Raw genomic sequence first — 20707 nt, 5'->3', positions numbered from 1 at the left:
TATTTAACCTATGTGTAGGGAGGCAAATGCAAATAATTTACTCCCAAGACTCCTTGGTTTAGGGAAGACAGGATTTAAGAATTTAGGGAAGACAGAATTTCTGCTCAGTTTCCCTATTCTACTTGTCCCAGCTTACTGGTCTGTCATCCATTCAACTTTCTTTCAATATTTCTCTTTACCTTCCTCCATTACACCAAAGACATACTTTCCAGTTAGTTAGAACTCTTAGCCTTAATTTTTAGGTGACATGTAAATAATTAACATTCCTCAGATTAGGAATACATTCATATATTTTTTAAGAGACACAAACAGAAATTTCACTAGCTAAACAATTTTAAACAACAAAGACACATATTTAAACAATAAAGACAGATAACATTCCCCACAGAAACAAACATAAAAACACTTTTACACCGGCACGCACCACATTTATACCACCAAATCAGTTTCAATTGTGCAGAGATACAAAACAAGTCCCTGAACAGAGGCAGTAAAAAACTGTCTAGAAACGCTTGTCTTCTACCTTTTTTTTTTAAAAGACAGACCAGCCTGGAACCCTTTGCCAGTCTGAGTTTTGACTCCCCTCCGTCCCAGAGATGGTGAATACCGTCTAGAAACCATTCCTCCAGATACAGGACAAGTCCCTAATACACAAACATAGACAGAAATCCTCACTAAGTAGGCTGATTCCTCCCGTGAAAGAGAGCAAATGTCTCTGAGAAAACCAACTCAACAGTGCTGCCCAAGACCTTCGCAGACCATCACAGGTTCAGCTTCCAGCAAATCAAACATTTTAACCAGATGAGCAAACAGAAAATCAAAGTAGCTTTCACTTTCACACAGACCAGTTAATCACAGATAATACATCCGTACTCACACTCTCAGTAGACTAGCCCAGACTGGAGCTGAGCAGATAACGCCCAACTCCCCAGATGGGCATGGGAGCACTCTCCTGGCACCCACGCCCCAGACCAGAATTCTCGACCAATGTCTCGGTGAGAACCTACTGGAGTAGTTAAGGCTGTGTCCAGACCCCCCTCCCCCCTTCTCAGTAGCAAATTGGCTAGTCCCACACAAGCAAACAAACAGAAGAATGAACCCATAATTCCTTAATAGAATCTGAATTCACTCACCTCCGGAGTCCTGATTCCTGATTACCTGACGAAGTCCTATGACTTCTGGGGAGGTGATCAAGCTCTCCCTTCTACTAACTTGGTGTAGGCCTGACAGACTGGGACCCCTACCTTACAGATTCTGTCGACAGATTCAGAGGTGTCCGTCCACTTTCTCCAGATGCCGGCTGGGTCCTGGGCTGAGATCTGGGAGTGCCTGGAGTTCCCCCAGGTTCAATTCTGCTAAAATCAGTAGTGGGTGCCTTCCGGAGGGCCTGTCCCGTGCCCCTGGGCCTCAAACCCCGTCCACTCACCGGAGGCTAAACAAAGCCAAAACGTGGTAGCTTCCTGGTCAGGGAACCATATGTTACAGAAGAGCGAAGAAAAACCAAGCACACTTCCTAGAGAAAGGGAGGGACCCATTTATTAACACTAGTGACTAGTGGACTCCGGGAAGTAATTTCCAAATCAGAGTGAAGTAACACACAGAGGCTTTGCTTTTTATAATCTTCTGGGGTCTTTGTCTTGCAGATATGGTTCCACCCACTTGTGGGCTTACAGGAAGGCCCCCAGGTGTTGGGGTTCCCAGGTCATATCAGATGATTTTCCTGGGGCCAGCGATAACAACCTTCCCCCCTATCCCACCCCCCCCAGGCCAGTGCATTGTTCAGTTTTTATGGCCTGACATGCCTTGCAAGACCAGTTTCCTCCTCAAAATGAGATACATGCTTTTAAATCTCCTGGCATAGTGCCTGGCACAGAGAAAGTCTTCATAAATAAACAAGAGTGCTATCATTACTACGAAGAACCCAGTTTATCCAGGGCCACACTCCTCTTGGGAATGCTCAGGAACAAGGGTAGGACCATGGTGAGGAGCAAGTAGTCTGTGTTTTATGACATATTCTAGGAGATCTTTTCTCCCTGGTGGCTGTGGTCATCCCCCTTAAGCTCTCCCTAAATTCCTGCCTCAATAGGGTGCTTTGGGACATTCAGCAATGTGTTGGTGTTGCTCTGGGTTCTTTGCCTGTCAGAGCACAAGTGCAAGTACTAGAAGCTTGGGAAATGGCTTGGGACTGGGATGGCTGGAACCTTGATCAGACAAAACACTGGCTGCAATTCCAAGTAGGGCCAGATGGGTTCGCACCAATGGAAGGCAGCCTTGCCTAGAACAACTTGTGCCACCCAGAACCCTACAATGTCCAACATTAAACAAAACCCAGTCTTCTGATCCAATCCTCACATTCTCAGTGGCAATTTCATGGCTTGTATTAACCTATGATTGACTCAATATGTAATTGCTCTCCATGGCAAGTTTTACAAAAGGCTGTATGTATGCTCACCTTTGTAGCTCTTGCCTCGGGAACTCTCTTTCAGTTCTCCTTTCTGAGTTGCAATTGAAGAAGGGTGAGTGAATTTGAGTAGAAATCACTGACATTGACTGGTTAAGTTTTGCCTCTTTACAACACACCTCTGCCCTAGGTGACATTATTTCCTCCAGAAACAGTCTGAGAGGTTGGTGAATATGTCCATAGGCACATGAGTAGTAAGTGGCCTCTCTGGGATTTAAGCCTATGTCTATGGACTTCAAAGTCTGGTTCTCACTTTACCTTCTAGTCCAGCCGTGGGCAAACTATGGCCCGCTGGCCAGATCCAGCCCGTTTGAAATGAATAAAACTAAAAAAAAAAAAGACCGTACCCTTTTATGTAATGATGTTTACTTTGAATTTATATTAGTTCACACAAACACCCCATCCATGCTTTTGTTCCGGCCTTCCGGTCCAGTTTAAGAACCCACTGTGGCCCTCAAGTCAAAAAGTTTGCCCACCCCTGTTAGTCATTGCCCCCAGCTTCTAGTACTTGCATCTGTACTCTTGTTACAGCAAAATTTCTAGGTCAGTGGATCTCAACCGTGGCTGCACATTAGAATCACCTGGGAATCTTTTTAAACTCCTGATTTCTGGGCCTCATACTTTGGAAATTCTGTTTCTTTGTTATGGGGTGAGGCCACAACATTAGTAACAAAGAAACAGAATTTCTGGAGGGTGAGGCCCAGAAATCAGAATTTTAAAAAGATTCCCAGGTGATTCTAATGTGCAGCCAAGGTTGAGAACCACTGTTCTAGGTGGAGGGAAGACAAAACAACCAGGCACTCAGAAGATCAGGAAATGCACATTATTACAGGAGCACCAGTGCTAAATGGCTCAAGGAAATTGGTTCCCAAATCTGAGTGCTGAATATGGTGGGGTTTTCCCTTTTATCCCCCTGTGTTTTTTTTTTTTTTTATTTCCCATATATGGACCAGGCTTCTGGACTTTTCACAGGCTTTTGCAGCCCCTGTAATGGTTGTAAGGAGGGGAAGTGAGATAGTGACCAATACCCCACCTGGTGCCTGTAGTCAGACCCTATTGTATGGTTTTTGGCCCCTGTAAGATAAGCACTCAGGGAAACAGGCTTTGTAAGGCTAGCTAGGATACAAGCAGAAAAGGGGGTTGGGGCTAGCAAGCATATGCATGGAAATGCAGGTTGGGGGGCTCAAGCTGCCATTCACACTCTGATAGGCAAGGGACCCAGAGCACCACCAACAGGTTGCTGATTGTCCCAAAGCACCGCATTGAAGCAGGAACTTAGAGAGAGCTTAAGGGGGATGACCACAGGTATTATCCACCTTCTCCTAGGATATTGATTCATTTGAAATGAACAACACAGAAATTTATGGATAGGAACCCTTGGCTGTCAGGATGCCTCCATAATGCCCTCTGTTATGACAGCCCCCATTTCCAACTCAATGAGAAGGTAAACAGTTAACAATGATCTGGTATGGCAGTCATGACTTCTGTTTCACCTGATGGGTAAAGACAATCCTTCCAGCGGTTCTCAACCTGTGGGTCGCGACCCTTTCACAGGGGTTGCCTAAGACCATCGGAATACACATATATAATTACATATTGTTTTTGTGATTAATCACTATGCTTTAATTATTTTCAATTTGTAACAATGAAATTGAGGGTCACCACAACATGAGGAACTGTATTAAAGGGTCGCGGCATTAGGAAGGTTGAGAACCACTGGATCATTTGCACCTTTCCCTTAGCATCTGCTGTGCATGTCAGAGTCTAGCATGACACGTTTTAAATCCCAGAAATTGGAGTTAGTAGAACTTTGTTGGACTCCCAGCTCTACTACCTCACAAGCGTACATGACCTTGTCAAGTTACTTTATTTCTTAAAGTTTTATTTCTTTACCCATGTATCCATTGGTTGAGCAAATATTGATGAATATCTTGCCCACGGTTGCCACGGACTGTTTTATGTTGGAGGTGGGGATGAGGAAATGAACACACGGTGGTTTCTGCTTTCATGGAATTCACAGCATTGTGAGGGATACTGTCAAATAAGCAGAAGAGTAAACAGGGGTGTGATGAGTGCAGAAACAGGAAATACTATAAAAGTATAGGGAAAAGTCAACCGGACCCATATCTTTCTTCTCTTCCCCCAAGCTGCCCCTTCTTGAATGACTTCATTCTTCCCCGTTAAACAATATCTTCTCCATCTATAAAAGCCCTTCCCAGATTTCACCTTTTTAATAGTCCCATTCTATATTCTGTGATCTGTCCCTCTTTGAGCCTTAACAATGCCCCATACCTCTCCTTAATTTCTTTCCCCCAATTGTGCCATATTACACCATATTTTCCATGAAGGCTCCCTGTCTGATTAATCAGTATTTTCCTCACAGCCCAGGGAAGAAGCTCAGTAGTTGATCAAAGATTTCAAATGGAAAAGTGCTCATAAATGGACTATGTTGTTCCTCAAAGCTTCTCTGTTGGAGCAGAACATATTCTTTTTTAAAAATGACACTTTTTTATTGATTTTAGAGAGAAGAAGGAAGAGGGAGAGAGATATACAAACACATCAATGATGAGAGAGAATCATTGATTAGCTGTCTCCTGCATGTCCCCTACTGTGGATGGAACCCACAACCAGGCATGTACTCTGACCAGGAATCGAACTGTGACCTACTGGTTCATGAGTCAACACTCAACCACTGAGCCACACCTGCTGGGCAACAGAACATACTCTTTCTAAGTGCAATTGGATGCCCACTAGTATGACACATATTTCTTCATGGTTCTAATTGATTGTTGCTAGTGATGACTTGATGGGGCACTGTTTTCATTTGTAATCTCAGTTATTGTTCAGCAACAAACCCACAGTTTTTCTGATGATCAGATGGCTCTTGGAAAAGTAGAAGAATCTTCTCAGGTAAGGATAAAACAAAGTTAACTATTCTTCATCTCAAAGACATGCTTAGCCAGATGAGAACTTTGCTGATTCTAAATCTAGTTTTGGAAAATCTGGAAATCTCCCTGCCCTTACTTTCCCCCTTCTCCTGGAGTCCCCCACGTCAAACATGTGGTCCCCATGTTCCCCTATATGACATCCTGGCAGCTTTTGCAAATGATAGCTCTTGATTCTGATTGAACTGAAAGGGCTTCAGAGGAGTGTGTGAGTCACACGGGAAAGATGGACTGTGTCCCCTGTGGAAGGAACGAAACGGCTCTGTTAGGAATGGAAGTCTGTGTATGTTCATCCAGCTGCACATTGCAGAACACTGTTCTGGGGAATGTCAATGTGAAAAAACAAACAAACAAACAAACAGACAAAAAAACAATGCCATTCCATTCTTCCTTTCCTTAGCTATGCCTGTGTTTGAAACATATGCCTGATAAAGTGAAAATATAAAGTGTTGTAGAAAATGTAATATTGTATTGATGCGTAAATAAATAGTAGGAAAAAGTTGCTGATTGCATAATGATTGGAAAGGCAATTGTAAAACAAAAATGTGAATGCATCTTAAATGTTTATTACTGGGATAGTGAACTGAGTCTTTAATCAATGGAAGTACATCTGATAAGTATGTTGATATCTGCAAAGTGCACATACTGCAAATAGCCATTATTTGGACAGAGGAAAGTAAAGCACAGAAAGTGTGAAGAGCATTTTTTCCAGCAAAATGTGAAGTACACAGAAGTGATGCAGGTCATGCATGGAGTATGGGGATCATCTTTTATGCCAGCATGGCTGTTATTAGCTTTATGACATTTCTGCTTGGTACTATCATTTTCTGAAATGTATAATTCAATTAAGGCTAAAGGATTTTTAAAATGATAAAGTGATTTTTAAAATGTCAAAGTTTAATCCTTATAGTAAAAAACAAACAAACAAAAAAAACCCCTGCTTATTGGGTACACACTTTTTAGACTGATAAGTCACCTCAGGCATTCACTTTGGTGACAAAGTATGAATGGCCTATGTCAGTTTCTCTGTCTTTGACCTGACCTTCAGATAGTGCCTTTGCATTTATAGTTCAAAAGACCTTGGAAAAATAATTGAACCTAAAATTTGAATGAAAAAGGCAGTTCTTAGGATAGGTGTGGTGGTAAAGAGAAATATAGGGCAACTTACAATCCTACCTAATAAAAGACAAACATGCAAATTGACTGTACCTTTGCTATGTGACAAGCCATGCACACCAGCCAATCAGAGTGACTATATGCAAATTAACCCACCGGGGCAAACCAGCCGGCAGCCACCAAGCTGGAGCAAGCAGGAGGCTTGGTTGCCCCAGCGATGGAGGAAGCCAAGCTTCCCACCTGCCCTGGCTGGCTGTGGCCTCTGTTGAAGGCAACAAAGTTTCAATTATAGAAGATAAATAAATCCCAGATACCTGCATCCAGCCAGCATCCACTAGGAGCTTGGGGGGTTGGGGCCATGGCCAGCCTGCAAACAGCCATCAGCCCCTCACCCAGGCTGGGCAGGCACCCCAGTAGGGACCCCCATACTGAAGGGGCTGTGGCCAGCCTGCAAAGAGCCATCAGGCCCTCACCCAGGATGGCCACACCCTCATGGGGTGAGGATCCCTGCTGGGGGCCTTAGCCAGCCTGCAAACAGCCATCAGCCCCTCACACAGACTGCCTAGGCACCCCTGCGGGGACCCCCACCCAGAAGGGGCTGTGGCCAGCCTGCAAACAGCCATCAGCCCCTCACACACGCTGGCCAGGCACCCCAGTGGGGACACCCACACTAAAGGGGCTGTGGCCAGCCTGCAAACAGCCATCAGCCCCTCACCCAGACTGGCCAGGCACCCGAGGGGGGACCCCTATCCTGAAGGGGCTGTGGCTGGCCTGTAAACAGCCATCAGTCACTCACCCTGGCTGGCCAGGCACTCCAGTGGGGACCCCCACCCTGAAGGGAGTGTGGCCAGTCTGAAAATGGTCCTCAGCCCCTCACCCAGGCAGGCCAGGCACCGCAGAAGGACCCCCACCCTGATCCCGGACACCCTTCAGGGCAAACCAGCTGGCCCCCACCCATGCACCAGGCCTCTATCCTATATAATAAAAGGTTAATATGCAAATTGACCCTAACAGCAGAATGACTGGGAATGACTGGTCACTATGACACACACTGACCACCAGGGGGCAGACGCTCAATGCAGGAGCTGCTCCCTGTTGGTCAATGTGCTCCCACAGGGGGAGCTCTGCTCAGCCACAAGCCAGGCTAATGGCTGCCAGTACAGTGGTGGTGGTGGGAGCCTCTCCTACCTACAAGGCAACGGTAAGGATGTCAGACTGCAGCTTAGGCCTGCTCCCCACTGGCAAGTGGGCATCCCCCGAGGGCTCCCGGCCTGCCAGAGGGATGTCTGACTGTCAACTTAGGCCCAATCCCCCGGAGAGCAGGCCTAAGCCAGCAGGTGGTCATCCCCGGAGGGGTCCCAGACTGCGAGAGGGCACAGGCCGGGCTGAGGGACCCCCCTGCCCCGAGTGCATAAATTTTTGTGCACCTGGCCTCTAGTTCTAATTATAACAAGACAAGATTAAAATAGGAGAAATAAAATATTTTAAACATCAGTAGACAAAAAACCTTTTAATAATACAATTTTCTTTTTTCTCACAAAATGCCTAAATACCTAGCATTTCCAGAAATGTTCCCCACAATACCCTCTTAGGAATAAAAGGATATTCTTTCAAGTTGTTAGGCCATAGGGTTAAAAAAATCACACACTTTTTTTCTTTCTCTTTGACATGTACAATTGAAGATCTTATTGCAAAGTAATATTTCCATTCATCACATAGCATTAAAGCCTCTTTCATATTAGGCATAGTAATGAAGGATCATGTTCCTTAGCCTCTGGCATCTCAGAGAAAAAAAATCCTTCAAGTGTTGACCACTGTAGAAAATGTCTGACTATGCAGATATGGAAGTATACATTTGGATAGGCATTAGGCAGATAAATTTTCTTCAAAAAGTACATGAAAAGGACCATGTTTATTGGTGTTTATATTCCCGTGCCAAGTATGATGCTTATCACAGGACATGTGAGTCTTCAAGGGTTGTTCAGTGACTCAATGGTATTTGTTCTATGGTTTACCTCTGCCCAAATGCTCTATTTCTGGACTGACCTGCCAGACTCAATCAAGAACTTTGTTCTTAGAAGACAACTAGGTCTGGTACCCTTCTAGGGATGAATGACTGAATGAGAGAGGACATAAGGGGCCCGGCCAGAGTGACTCAGTTTGTTGAGCATCATTCTGTGCACCAAAAGGTTGCCAGTTTGATTCCTGGTCAGGGCAATAAAGGAGAGTGTTTACAGAGAATTTTTATTTATTTATTTATTTATTTATTTATTTATTTATTTATTTATTTTATTTTATTTTTTTCCTGCAAAAACCTTTTTTAATTTGGTCCAATGCATGGGAGAGGGCTTCAGGGTGGGTAAAAGAATGGCTAGTAGTTTCAAGAAGAGGTTCAGTTAAAAGCTGGACACCAGGGGCATGCAGAGGGGGCATGGTGGTGGGAGCCTCTCCCACCTACAAGGCAGCGGTAAGGATGTCAGAGATTCAAAGACTCCTAGTCATGCTTGAGGGTGAGCCTTTCAAAGAGACACTCGCCCAGCCCAGTCTGGGGCTGGCCAGCCTGCAGAGGTGAGTCAGGTGTAGCCCATCTTCTTGATGAGTTTCACCTCCTTACCCTGGAAGTGGTTCTCCCGGAAGTCACAGAGATAAGGATCTGCTCAGGTAGAACCTAGGGCAGGCAGCTCCACAAGGGCCTGGTTCAGGTTCCTTTCCAAGGCCAGGGCAGCTTCCATGGTGTCCTGAATTTTGCCCACTCATCTTGGGAAGGCTTCAGCAAGTCCTAGAAGAGAATGTGGCCATCGTACTTCTTTTGCAACTTTAAGAGATGCTCAGTACCTTCGTGCTTTTTCTCTGCCAACTTGTGGAAGAAGTGGCCCACGCCCTTGAGAGCCACATTGTCAAGGTCGAAATAGAAGCCCAGAGAGAAGTAGGTGTGGGAGGCCTGCAAATGCAGGCTGGCCAGGTGGTTGACCGCAGCCTCCACCTCTGTGGAATAATTCTGACAAATTTGGGAGCTCATAGTTGTTTGGCAATAAGGAGTTAAGGTAGAAAAAAAACAAAACAAAACAAAACTGGTGTGTTGGCTGGTCCCATAGGAGTGTCTGAAGGTTGTAACTAGATAAGATGCAGGAGAGTGGCCAGAGGCTAGAAGAAGGAGCATCCCTGGGTCTGTTCCATCCAAACACTGTTGAAGCAAGAGACAGATCTGGGACCACTGAGGGCACTGCTGAGAATTTTAATAAAAGAACAAAATCAAGTAAAATCTGGTCTTTATGTTATTACCTCCACAGTTCAGTATGTCTAAATGTGGCATAATAGTAAGGAGCTAGGAAAATTCCTGGACAAGTATAATAGAAAAACATTCAAAAAATTAAACAGTTTGGTCAGCTTGCAAGTTAGCTTGTGAATCATAAGACCTCATCTTCCCCAACCAAAGACAATGAGAGCAAATGGTTGATACCTTTCCTTCCTAACCAGAGAATACAGAGCTTAATTCACCCTAGAACTGCTAAGTCAGGAGGTGGGGAAGGGGGAAAGAGGAGGAGTTTTATCTCACCCACTGAACAAAGAAGTCAGCCATTTTAGTACTTGCCAAACAAGATGACTAGGTGTATGTATAAACATCCCAAGATAAGTCACAATAATGTAAAAGGGGCCTTTGAAATCTAATCTTCTACCTAAGATTCTCTGCAGAGGAACCTTGAAACCTATAGGAAGAAAGGTATAAAGCCCCTTGAACCCTATTGGGCACATGCTCAAACTAGTTAGGTGCCCATTTGTGCTTTACGCCAAGTGTATTTTTAATACATTTTGCTTGCTTTGCTTCAACATTGCTGTCACTTGACTGAAAACTTTCCTACAAGACTGACAAGAACCTAAGAAGGAACAGTACCCTCTCTCCAACTCAGGGGACTGTTTGATATGTTTTTTTCTGGGTCAGATAACATCAATACTGGCAAGTATTAAGTCTTTTCCCCCGAAAAAAATTGTGTGTGTGGGAAGATGGTGCAATAGTTTTGACATCAAGTGTAGAGGGTTGAGTTAATCAGATTCCTTGAGTTAATTGTTTAGGACCATTTCCTGTTTATTTATTTATTCATTCCCCCTTTTTAAAAAATATATTTTTTTATTGATTTCAGAGAAGAAGGGAAAGGAAGAGAGAGATAGAAACATCAACGATAAGAGAGAATTATAGATCGGCTGCCTCCTGCACCCCCCACACTAGGGATTGAGCCTGCAACCCAGGCATGTGCCCTGACCGGGAATCGAACCGTGACCTGCTGGTTCATAGTTTGACACTCAACCACTGAGCCATGCTGGCTGGGCTCGTTACCCTTTCTCTACCACTCAGTCTCATTCCTCTTCTCCTAGTCAATCATTCTAATACATTTGATGCTTTTACCTTTCTTTTCATGAGTGTTAATGACATGTACAGTACTTGTTTGTGGGCTTAACTTTTAATTTAGGAACCTGTTAATATTATACATCAGTATTAATGTTTTGCTGAGCTGGTATTTAAGACTCATCCATGTTCTTATGAATATGTCTATTTTGTTATTCCATTATAAATTTGATATGTCAGATACATCCTTTATACTTTGTATAAATTTTAGAAAGATATTTGGATTTTTAATATTTTAACCTACCCATTGGTACATGTTTTGTTTGTTGTGTACCTTAATGTGTTATTTTCTTTGGAGTGACTATAAATATTATCATGTGTTTAATTTTGATTCCCCCATATTTTTCGTTATTATATAGGAATGTGATTAATTTTTAAAATTAAGGTTTTTATTTTGAAATAATTGTACAATATTACAACTAGGAAATTAACATTGGTGCAGCCCATCTATCTTATTCATATTTCACCAATATTATACCTGCTTGTGTGTGTGTGTTTGTATATTTACACAATTTTATCACATGTGGAGATTCAGAAGACTTTAATCAACACAAGGATCTCTCATACTGCTTAATAGCCTTACCCACGTTCACAAACCCTAGCAACCATTACTTTCTAGCTCTATAGCTTTGTTTTTTCAAGAATCTAATATAAACAGAATCATTTAGAATGTAACCTTTCGGGATTAGATTTTTTTCACTCAGCATGGGTCTCTGGAGATTCATTCAAGTTGTTGCATGTATCATTTCTTTTTATTCTTGAGTGTAGTATTCCATGGTATATATAAAATGTATTATAGTTTCTTTACTCATTCTACCTGTTGAAGGACATCTAAGCTCTTTCTAGTTTGGGGCTATTAAGAATAAAGCTGCTATAACCATTCACATGCAAGAGTTTGTGTGAACACAAGATTTAATTTATCTGGAATAAATATCCAAGAGTGTAATTGATGAATAGTATAGTATTTGCATGATTAGTTTTATAAGAAAATACCACCCTGTTGTCTAACATGACTAGATCATTTCACATTCCCACTAGCAAAGCATAAATGATCCACTTTCTCCATATCCTCATCAGCATTGGATTTCACTTTTTTATTTTTGCCTTCCTGATAAATATGTAGTGGTATGTTATTATGATCTTAATTTGCATTTCCCTGATAACTAATGATGTTAAATATCTTTTTGAAACCGAACTTAGATTTGGCTGCCTGCCAAAATGAAAGCCACACACATGAGACAGGTTGTGGTGAAAAAAGGGAAAGAGGTTTATTCAAGTGCCATCACCTGGAGAAGATGGGGAAATTTCCACAGTCCTCAAAAAAAACATCTCAGTGCAGGGTGACTGTTTTTATAAGGATGGAGAAGGCAAGCAGAACAAAGTGATTAGGGGAAAGAGCTGGAGATGTGCAGGCAATGTACTTGTTAGTCCCGACATGAATTCTCATGGTCAGCATCCTTGAGTTACCAATCTGGTTTAACTCCTCTGTCTGGGTAGTTAGCATTAGCAAGGGCCTTTAAGGTCAGGCTGCTCCTTAGGTTCTCACAGGAACTGAAACTCCTGAATTTTAAAGTATACTGAAGAAAATGTTTAACATGCAAGCTCAAATTTTGAGAGAAAGATCAGGTTAGAGTAACAAGCTGGATTTAGCATCTACTAAGATTAGTATGGGTAGCTTTATATTAAGTATAGTGTATTCATTTCCTGTTACATTTTCATGTGCTTATTTGCCATCCATAGGAACTGTATCAGGTAGATTCCTGATTGGAAAACGGATTATACACTCAAATAATAAAATGAGAAGAAGGTTTAATAAAATATTGATTACAAAGTAATGAAAGAGTATAGGGAAACCACAAAATAATGATGTAATGAGGGCCTGGAAATAGGGGAACCACTACTAACCCTGGGTTGGATAGGGAGAAGGAGTAGATAGTACTAGAACCTGGAGAATGAGATAGCTGTGTAGAAAGAATGTCAGAAGAAAGCATGATGATCTATGTAAAGGAATGAAACAAGACTACAAAAACTCTGCAAGGATGGAGCCAGGAGAATAAGAACTCTGACTTCATTCCCTTCCTTCCCTCCAGTCATCTGCAGGGGCTTCCTATTGATCAAAAATAAAAATAAAAAGTTGAAGATAAGAGAGCCCATTAATATAGTTCATAGCTTATACAGGTCAGAGCACAAGACAGGGTGGGGAAAAGTGGAAAATGGATCGGGTGATGCAAATAGAGGCTACAATAACACTGAACTCAAAGAAACCAATGTTTCAGGAGTGATCACAGTATCTCTCTTCAGCTCCCTGATGTGGGATCATGTGGAAGCATTTGGATTTGGACATGCAGTGTGTCATAACTCTGATTAGTAGTATCACAATCAGAAACTTAGGAGGAAGTGGTATGAGCTGCATCAGGCAGTTGATAAGGATGAGTTTGCCCTGGAAAGCTATTTTCAAAATATCCACTTGCAATTCTGCTCTTTCCTGTGGCCATGAAAGTCTCACCATGCCTATCACTCTCTACACTGCCCATCACTTGTAACTATGCTTCCCTGGAAGAAAGCAGACAACTGGTTTTGTAAGCTTGTTAACACTTGAAAAAAAGAGTTACTAAATGTAGAAACCTAAACAATGGCAAGGATGTGGGGTAGCTTGGCCACTCATTCTCTACAGGTTGGACCCCATCTTGTTTGCTATGGCATAAGCAGGACCTGACATAGAGCCTGACACACAGTAGGAAACCATTAAATATGTTCTGAATGATGGCATAAGCATGGGAAGCAAGGGGTAGCAGGGTAATGAAGAAAAAGACTTTGGTGATGAGTCATGTTAGATGTAGTTCTAGTCTCAGTTCTGGCTAGAACTAAATGTGAAATCATCAGCTAGTATGTATATACAAATGCCTTTGGAGGTGATTTCCAGATATATATATTTTTAAATCTAGATTTAGTCATTAAAATTTTGGGACTTCTGTCCTGGCTGGGTGGTTCAGTTGGTGGGAGGGTTATCCTGTACACCAAAGCATTGCAGGTTCTATTCCCGGTCAGGGCACATATAGAAATATAGAAGACAGCCAATCTCTCTCTCTCTCTCTCTCTCTCTCTCTCTCTCTCTCTCTCTCTCTCTCTCTTGTACTTTTGTTACTTTTCTGAAGTAGTTTCAAGGAAATTGCATTGATTAGAAGAACATCTAATGGATTTTATGTAAAGTGCATGCATTTTTTTTATTCAGCAAGGTAAGCAATAACATTTCCCTTCTTAAAACAGAAATTACTTGAAAACTTGTCATTGTGCATCTTATCAGACATTCAGAGCAACTGACATGGGTGATGACAATTATGTTGAGCTTTTCAGCACAACCAAGGCTCATGACTTGGCTGTCACTGCTAAAGTGATGAGATGGCTCTACAGGTTGTATCCTGTCACTGAGAAACACTTCTCTTATAATTCACTCCAGAGGTCTGGTGGCTTACAAGCTTTGGGAGAGAGAAAAGAAGATGAGAGACATAGATAACTTAGCATGAAATTTCATTTCTGCAATTGTTAGAAGAGGAAAGTAGGGTTGAGAGGGGTGTTGAAAGAATGAACTGGCAGGAAAGAATGTTATAGAATGTTTTGATGTTCATTAATATGGATGAAGTCATCCTATGCTGGGTTAGAGAAGCTATATACTCATAGCTCTGTAGGCCAGGCAGGAAAATTGAAATTGTACATCATTGTGCAGCCATAGCATGGAGAGAACTCTGCTAGTGGAGGGACAAAGGAGCCAGGTCTTTCTGCCTCCCACTTTTAATTTTACTCAGCATCTCTAAAACCCAATGGTGGCATTGTATATTGCAAGTAGGCAATAAAATAATTAGAAAAGAAAGCTGACATAAATCTCTTGCATGATCTACTTCTTTGTCACAGCAATATTAATGAAAATCAATTGGAATAAATATATCTACATTCCCATCACCCAGATTAGTTGTTTCCATCTTCTGTTTCCACTACATTACTGAAAATATGTCTGCATGTTTTACATAATTAATACATTGCCTAGATACTTTCCATGGTACTTTTGCTACCTAATATTATACCAAATCATTTTCCATGTTGCTAAAAATCTCCATAGATATGATTTTCATTGTTTTATAATATTCCCTTATAGCTATTTTTCTATTGGTAAGCACAGATGATAATTTCTTATTATAATAAAAACAGGCAATAAATATATTTTATATTCAGTGAGAAGGTGTGTCTAGTACAAGGTAAGACAAGAAGAGGGTGGTCAATTAAATCTCATTTAATAAAGCCTTTTCATGGTGCTTGCAAAATTTCAGATTATTTTCTTAAAGATTGTGTCACAATTTTGCATTGCCAGCATCAGAGCATGAATGTTACTCATGTTACCATTTTTGAATATGATCATTGTATTTTAAATATGGTTGGTGGTGTATTGCTTTCACAAGAAGACTTTGCCAGGATCAATTTTGAACCTCTACTTGGATATTTTCAGAAAAGTTTGGGACTTTGTCATTTTTGGTGGGACTTGATAAAATTCTCCATCTTTCTCAAGGCAGGGTGATTGAGGTTAATGGAGAGGCCTAAGACTGAGTTTCCGAACTCTGCAAGCTTATACAAATAGGTAACTTCAAATAGGTAACTTGCCTCCAGATCTTAGGCAACTAAAAATAGTTAGGGGATTTAGGAAAGCAGATGGGGTGATTGAAGTGTTTTCCATTTTAAAGCAGATGTCTTGTATTCACTAGAGTAATTTAGAACATTTAAAGTATTTACATAGCTGACAAAGTGAAAGCATAACTGTCTGATGTAAAAACATCCAAGGAGTTCAGTCAGAAATCATTGTTTCTTTCAATGTTGAATGAACTGGCTTGATATTCCAATATCACATGGTCAGAGACAGTGATATATTTGTAGATGTAAATAATAATGTCTAACATTGATTGATTACTCAATATATGCCAAACACGATTCTAAGCACTTTGCATCCATTTAGCGTATTAATTCTCACAATAGCCTAATGAGATGGGTACTATTATTCTCATTTTACAGAAAATGAGGCACAAAGAGAATAAGTAACCTGTTTAAAGTTATCCAACTTGTGGACAAGACACTTGAATTAGACAGTAAGAATCAGGAGCCTATGTCCTAGAAACCACTCTCTACTGTATAGATAAAGAATAGAGAAATGTGCCAGACCAGTGTGTCTCAGTGGTTGAGCATCAACCCATGCACCAAAATGTTGCCAGTTTGATTCCCCAGTCAGGGCACATTCCCAGGGTTGCATTTCGATCCCAGCAGGGGGCCTACAGGAGGCAGCCTACCATTGTTTCTCTCTCATTGATGTTTATATCTCTCTCCCTCTCTCCCTAAAACCAATACAAACATTTAAAAAACAAAGAATAGATAAATGCAAATTAAAACCACAATGAGATATCACCTCACACCTGTCAGAATGGCTATCATTAACAAATCAGCAACCAACAAGTATAGGAGAGGATGTGGAGAAAAGGTCGCCCTCATCCACTGTTGGTGGGAATGCAGATTGGTGCAATCACTGTGGACAGCAGTATGGAGTTACCTCAGAAAATTTAAAATGGAACTGCCTTATGTCCCAGCGATACTACTTCTGGGAATATATCCAAATAAAACTGAGACACTAATTTGAAAGAATATACTGCATCCCTAGGTTCATTGTAGAGTTATTTACAATAACCATGATTTGGAAATAGCCCAAGTGTCCATCAGTAGATGAATGGATAAACAAAACTGTGTACATTTACAGAATAGAATACTAGATGGCCATAAAATAGAAGGAAATTTTACCTTCTGTGGCAGCATGGATGGACCTGAAGAGTATTTTGCTAAGTGAAATAAGCAAGTCAGAGAAAGACAAGTACCATATTATTTCACTTATATGTGGAATCTAATGAGCAAACTAAACTATCAAATGAAGTGTAGAAAAGCTTATGGATACAGAGAACAGACTGATAGCTGTCAGAGGGGTCAGGGGCTGAGTGAGAAGGGTGGAGGTGTTGCAGAAGACCGGAGGAAAACCAAGCCATGCTTAGAAAAAGGGAGTTACATTTTATTATTAAATTCTGCGCAGGCCCAGAGAGAAATGTGTCTTTCAAATTCTGGGCCCCCCAAAATGGAGGAAACTTTTTCTATTTGTACTTTTTCCAGTTCTTTGTCTCCTAAATTTGGAATGAGACTTCCAGGCCTTCTGAGAAAGAAGGCCAGCGTGCTGGGAAGGGGCCATGAGATCATTTCTCAAGGCCTGGCCTGGTGTCAGCACTGACAACTCTGTCTGGGGCATAGTTTATGGCCTCTCTGGAATGGGAGTACTCTTATTTTCCTTATTATTTAAGCAAGCAAACATTTACAGAAGCTATATTATCAGGGTTAAAATTTCAAACAGTAGTTTTTATATAAGATGGATGCTTCAAAGGGATTAAGCAAAGATGAAAAAGATTCATGGAGACAGACAACATGTATGGTGATTGCCAAAGGGAAGGAGGAGTTGGAGAAGATGCAAGAGGGTAAAGGGTAAATAAATGGTGATAGAAGGAGACTTGACTTGGGATGATAAACACACAATACAATATACATATAACATATTGTAGAATTGTATACCTAAAAACTATGTAATTTTATACCAATTATCATGCCAATAAGTTCAATAAAAATAGAGATGATGATATACATTTTTATGTTAAAATTTTTATCATTAGTGCCCTAGCCGGTTTAGCTCAGTGACTAGAGTGTCGACCTGCAGACTGAAGGGTCCCTCCCAGGTTTGATTCCAGTCAAGGGCACATGCATGGGTTTCGGGCTTGATCCCCAGTAGGGGGCGTGCAAGAGGCATCCAATCAATGATTCTCTCTCATCATTAATCTTTATCTCTCTCCCTCTCCCTTCCTCTCTGAAACCAATAAAAAATAATATTTTTAAAATGTGTCATTAGCTACTATTATTAAGTGCTTATCTGTTTCAGATTCAATACTTGAAGACTTATCTATATTTATTTTTTCTTGTGTAATACTTATATCAACCCTGTGAGACAGATATATGTTTTTACTTTAGAAGTGAGAGATCTGGAATTAAGTGACCTTTCCAGTTCACACAGGTAAGACATGGGTGAGTTCAGAGTTACTAGGAGTACACAGTTGGAAGTCTACATACTCCCGACCTCATGGTGCCTTAAATAAGATGACCCTTCCTCTCCAAACACCACCCAAAACTGAAACTTTAATCTAAACATAGGTGTTCCTTTATAATTTCTCCTAATAATTATGATAATAATATTGCTACTCTAGTTAGTCAACCACAAATATTATATTTTTGCTGAAGACAGAGATTTGTACATAGAAACTAAATTTGCTAAATGGATTAAGACAATCTTAGATCTTGAATTTAAAAGGTCAAGTTCTGTCTCTGAAGATTTAATGCGGTGATGAAACTGCAAGTGTGTACTAAGTGGTTCGGAATCATCACTTACTTTATTCCTATAATGTACTTAGAATCCTAGATTGTCAGAGCTGGAAAGATATCAAAGGTCATCTGGTTTAACTTTCTCATTTTATAGATTAAAAATCAAACAAGTAAGCAAATCTATAATGACTTTAGAGCTTAGAATGTTTCTTTTTAAGATTCTAAATTTCTTCTAAGATTCTTTTAAAATTCTTATTTAGAAAAATAAATTTACTCTAGATTGAGACAATTTAAGCAAATATATATTCATAAGCATGAAATGAGATTTTGTTTGACTACATCCAGTTCTACAAGATGAAATAGTCCCAGTCTTCTTGGTATTCTCTCTTACAACTGAAACACTCTAGACATGACACGACAATAAGCATAGGCAGATTCTAAAAGATGGAAAGAAGACAGACTGCCTCTGGGGACTAGAAGAACAATACAGCAGTGAGTTTTCTTGATTTCCTTATTGTCTCCTATATATTCTGGAGAGGGCGGTAGAGAACTCTAGCCTAGAACAGGCAATGGAGTGAAAATATAAGAAAAACAGTGGCCTAGCACAACAGCAAACTTTTTTTGATAATTCCCTTCCTACTTTAGTCAAACACCAATGGATAATTTACCCTCCACGGCCTCCCATGGTTTCAGTGGGACTAAGTAGGGAGCTGATATTCCACTCAACTGCCTTCTCTGCTGAAGTAGGTGGTGTACTCCTATTCCTTTTCTGTGTGTTATCAGCTAGGACAAATAAGATGCTCATCTTTCATCTCTCATCCAACAGATAGAAGTCGCATTGCTCTGATTCCTCTGCATAGTGTCAACAGCACCTATCAAGTAGCTAATTTTTATAACCCCATCTGGTAGATGCAGTTGGATTCTCTCACCAGACCAGAGCTGAGCCTCCAGCCCCACCCAGTATCAGAAAGACTTAAGGAGACAGTTTTATCTAGAACTAATTACCAGTAGGCTTTACTCCCAATGGTGCCAGTGCAACCCAGTGGAAAGATACTTGGTAAGACTGAGTAAGGTAATACAAGTCAAGGCTAGTCAGCATTCTACTTTTCTGCCACTTCTGATCTAAGCTGGGCCTAGTGAGAATGGTCTCAGAATCAATGAGATTGAATAATGTGGTGGGAGGTGAGACTTGTTGGTATTCTGTTTCCCTCTTAATCTCTGGTTGTGTCAGTAGGGGCCAGTGAAAAGCTGAATGTCAATTCCCACTCTGAAGCCAACAAAGCCATGTGAGTCATCTTTTATCAAGGAGATAAACTTGTATTCCCACTTTTTAGCAACAAATTTGTATAAGTTTGTTCCCAACTTTCTTTTGAGAAGGTGTCAGTGGCTGAAGAGGAAGCTAAACTTCTATCAAAAAAGCAAGCAGAAGCAATGAAATAATAAAGATAAGAACAAAAATCAATAAATTTAAATACAGGCAGCAATGGAGAAAATTAACTACTAATTTTAAAAAAATCCATACAAATGATAAGCCTTTAGTAAGACTGACAAAAACAAAAAGAGACAATACACAACTCATAAATATTAGGAATGAAATAGGGGCTATCACTACAGATCTGGCATCCATGAGAAAAAAATAATATTGTAAACATCTGTACACAGATAAATGCAAAAACTTAGAAGGGCCAAATCCTCAAAACTCAGAAATTATCAGAACTCAACCAGTATGAAATAGACATCCTGAGCATTTTAAAAAAATACATTTATGATTAAAACCTCCAAAAAAATAATCTCTAGGCCCAGATGGTTTCATTGAAGAATTCTATCATAATGTTGAAAGTTCTTACCAGAGCAATAAGGAAAGAGAAAGAAAAGGAAGGAAGGAATAGAAGAAGGAAGGAAGGAATAGAAGAAGGAAGGAAGGATGGATGGATGGAACTAAATAAAGCATAAAAATAGAAATGGGAAAAATGAACTTATTTGCAAAGGAACTTAATGATGTTCTACATTCAATACTCCAAGATATCTACAGAAAACTAGAACTAATGAATGAGTTCAGAAAGGTCACAGGATATAAGATCAACACATGAACATCAAATATATTTCTATATACCAACAATGAACATGTGGAAAAAAATTAAAACACAGTGGTCTTCGTCCACAATTCCTGGCACACAGCTCCAAACCACCTAGAATTTCTTAATGTTGAAAGTGATAAAGGTGTCTTTTTATTTTAATGAGGTGACTTCTGGACCCGACATAAGGATGGGAGCTGGTTCCCAGGAGAACCAACTTTGTGATTAGAGTATTGGAACTTTCAGCCCCACCCCCTGATTTCTGGAGAGG

Source organism: Myotis nattereri (assembly GCF_964212035.1).
Source record: "Myotis nattereri genome assembly, chromosome: X".
Classification (NCBI taxonomy): domain Eukaryota; kingdom Metazoa; phylum Chordata; class Mammalia; order Chiroptera; family Vespertilionidae; genus Myotis; species Myotis nattereri.
Note: the sequence above shows the minus strand (reverse complement) of the source record.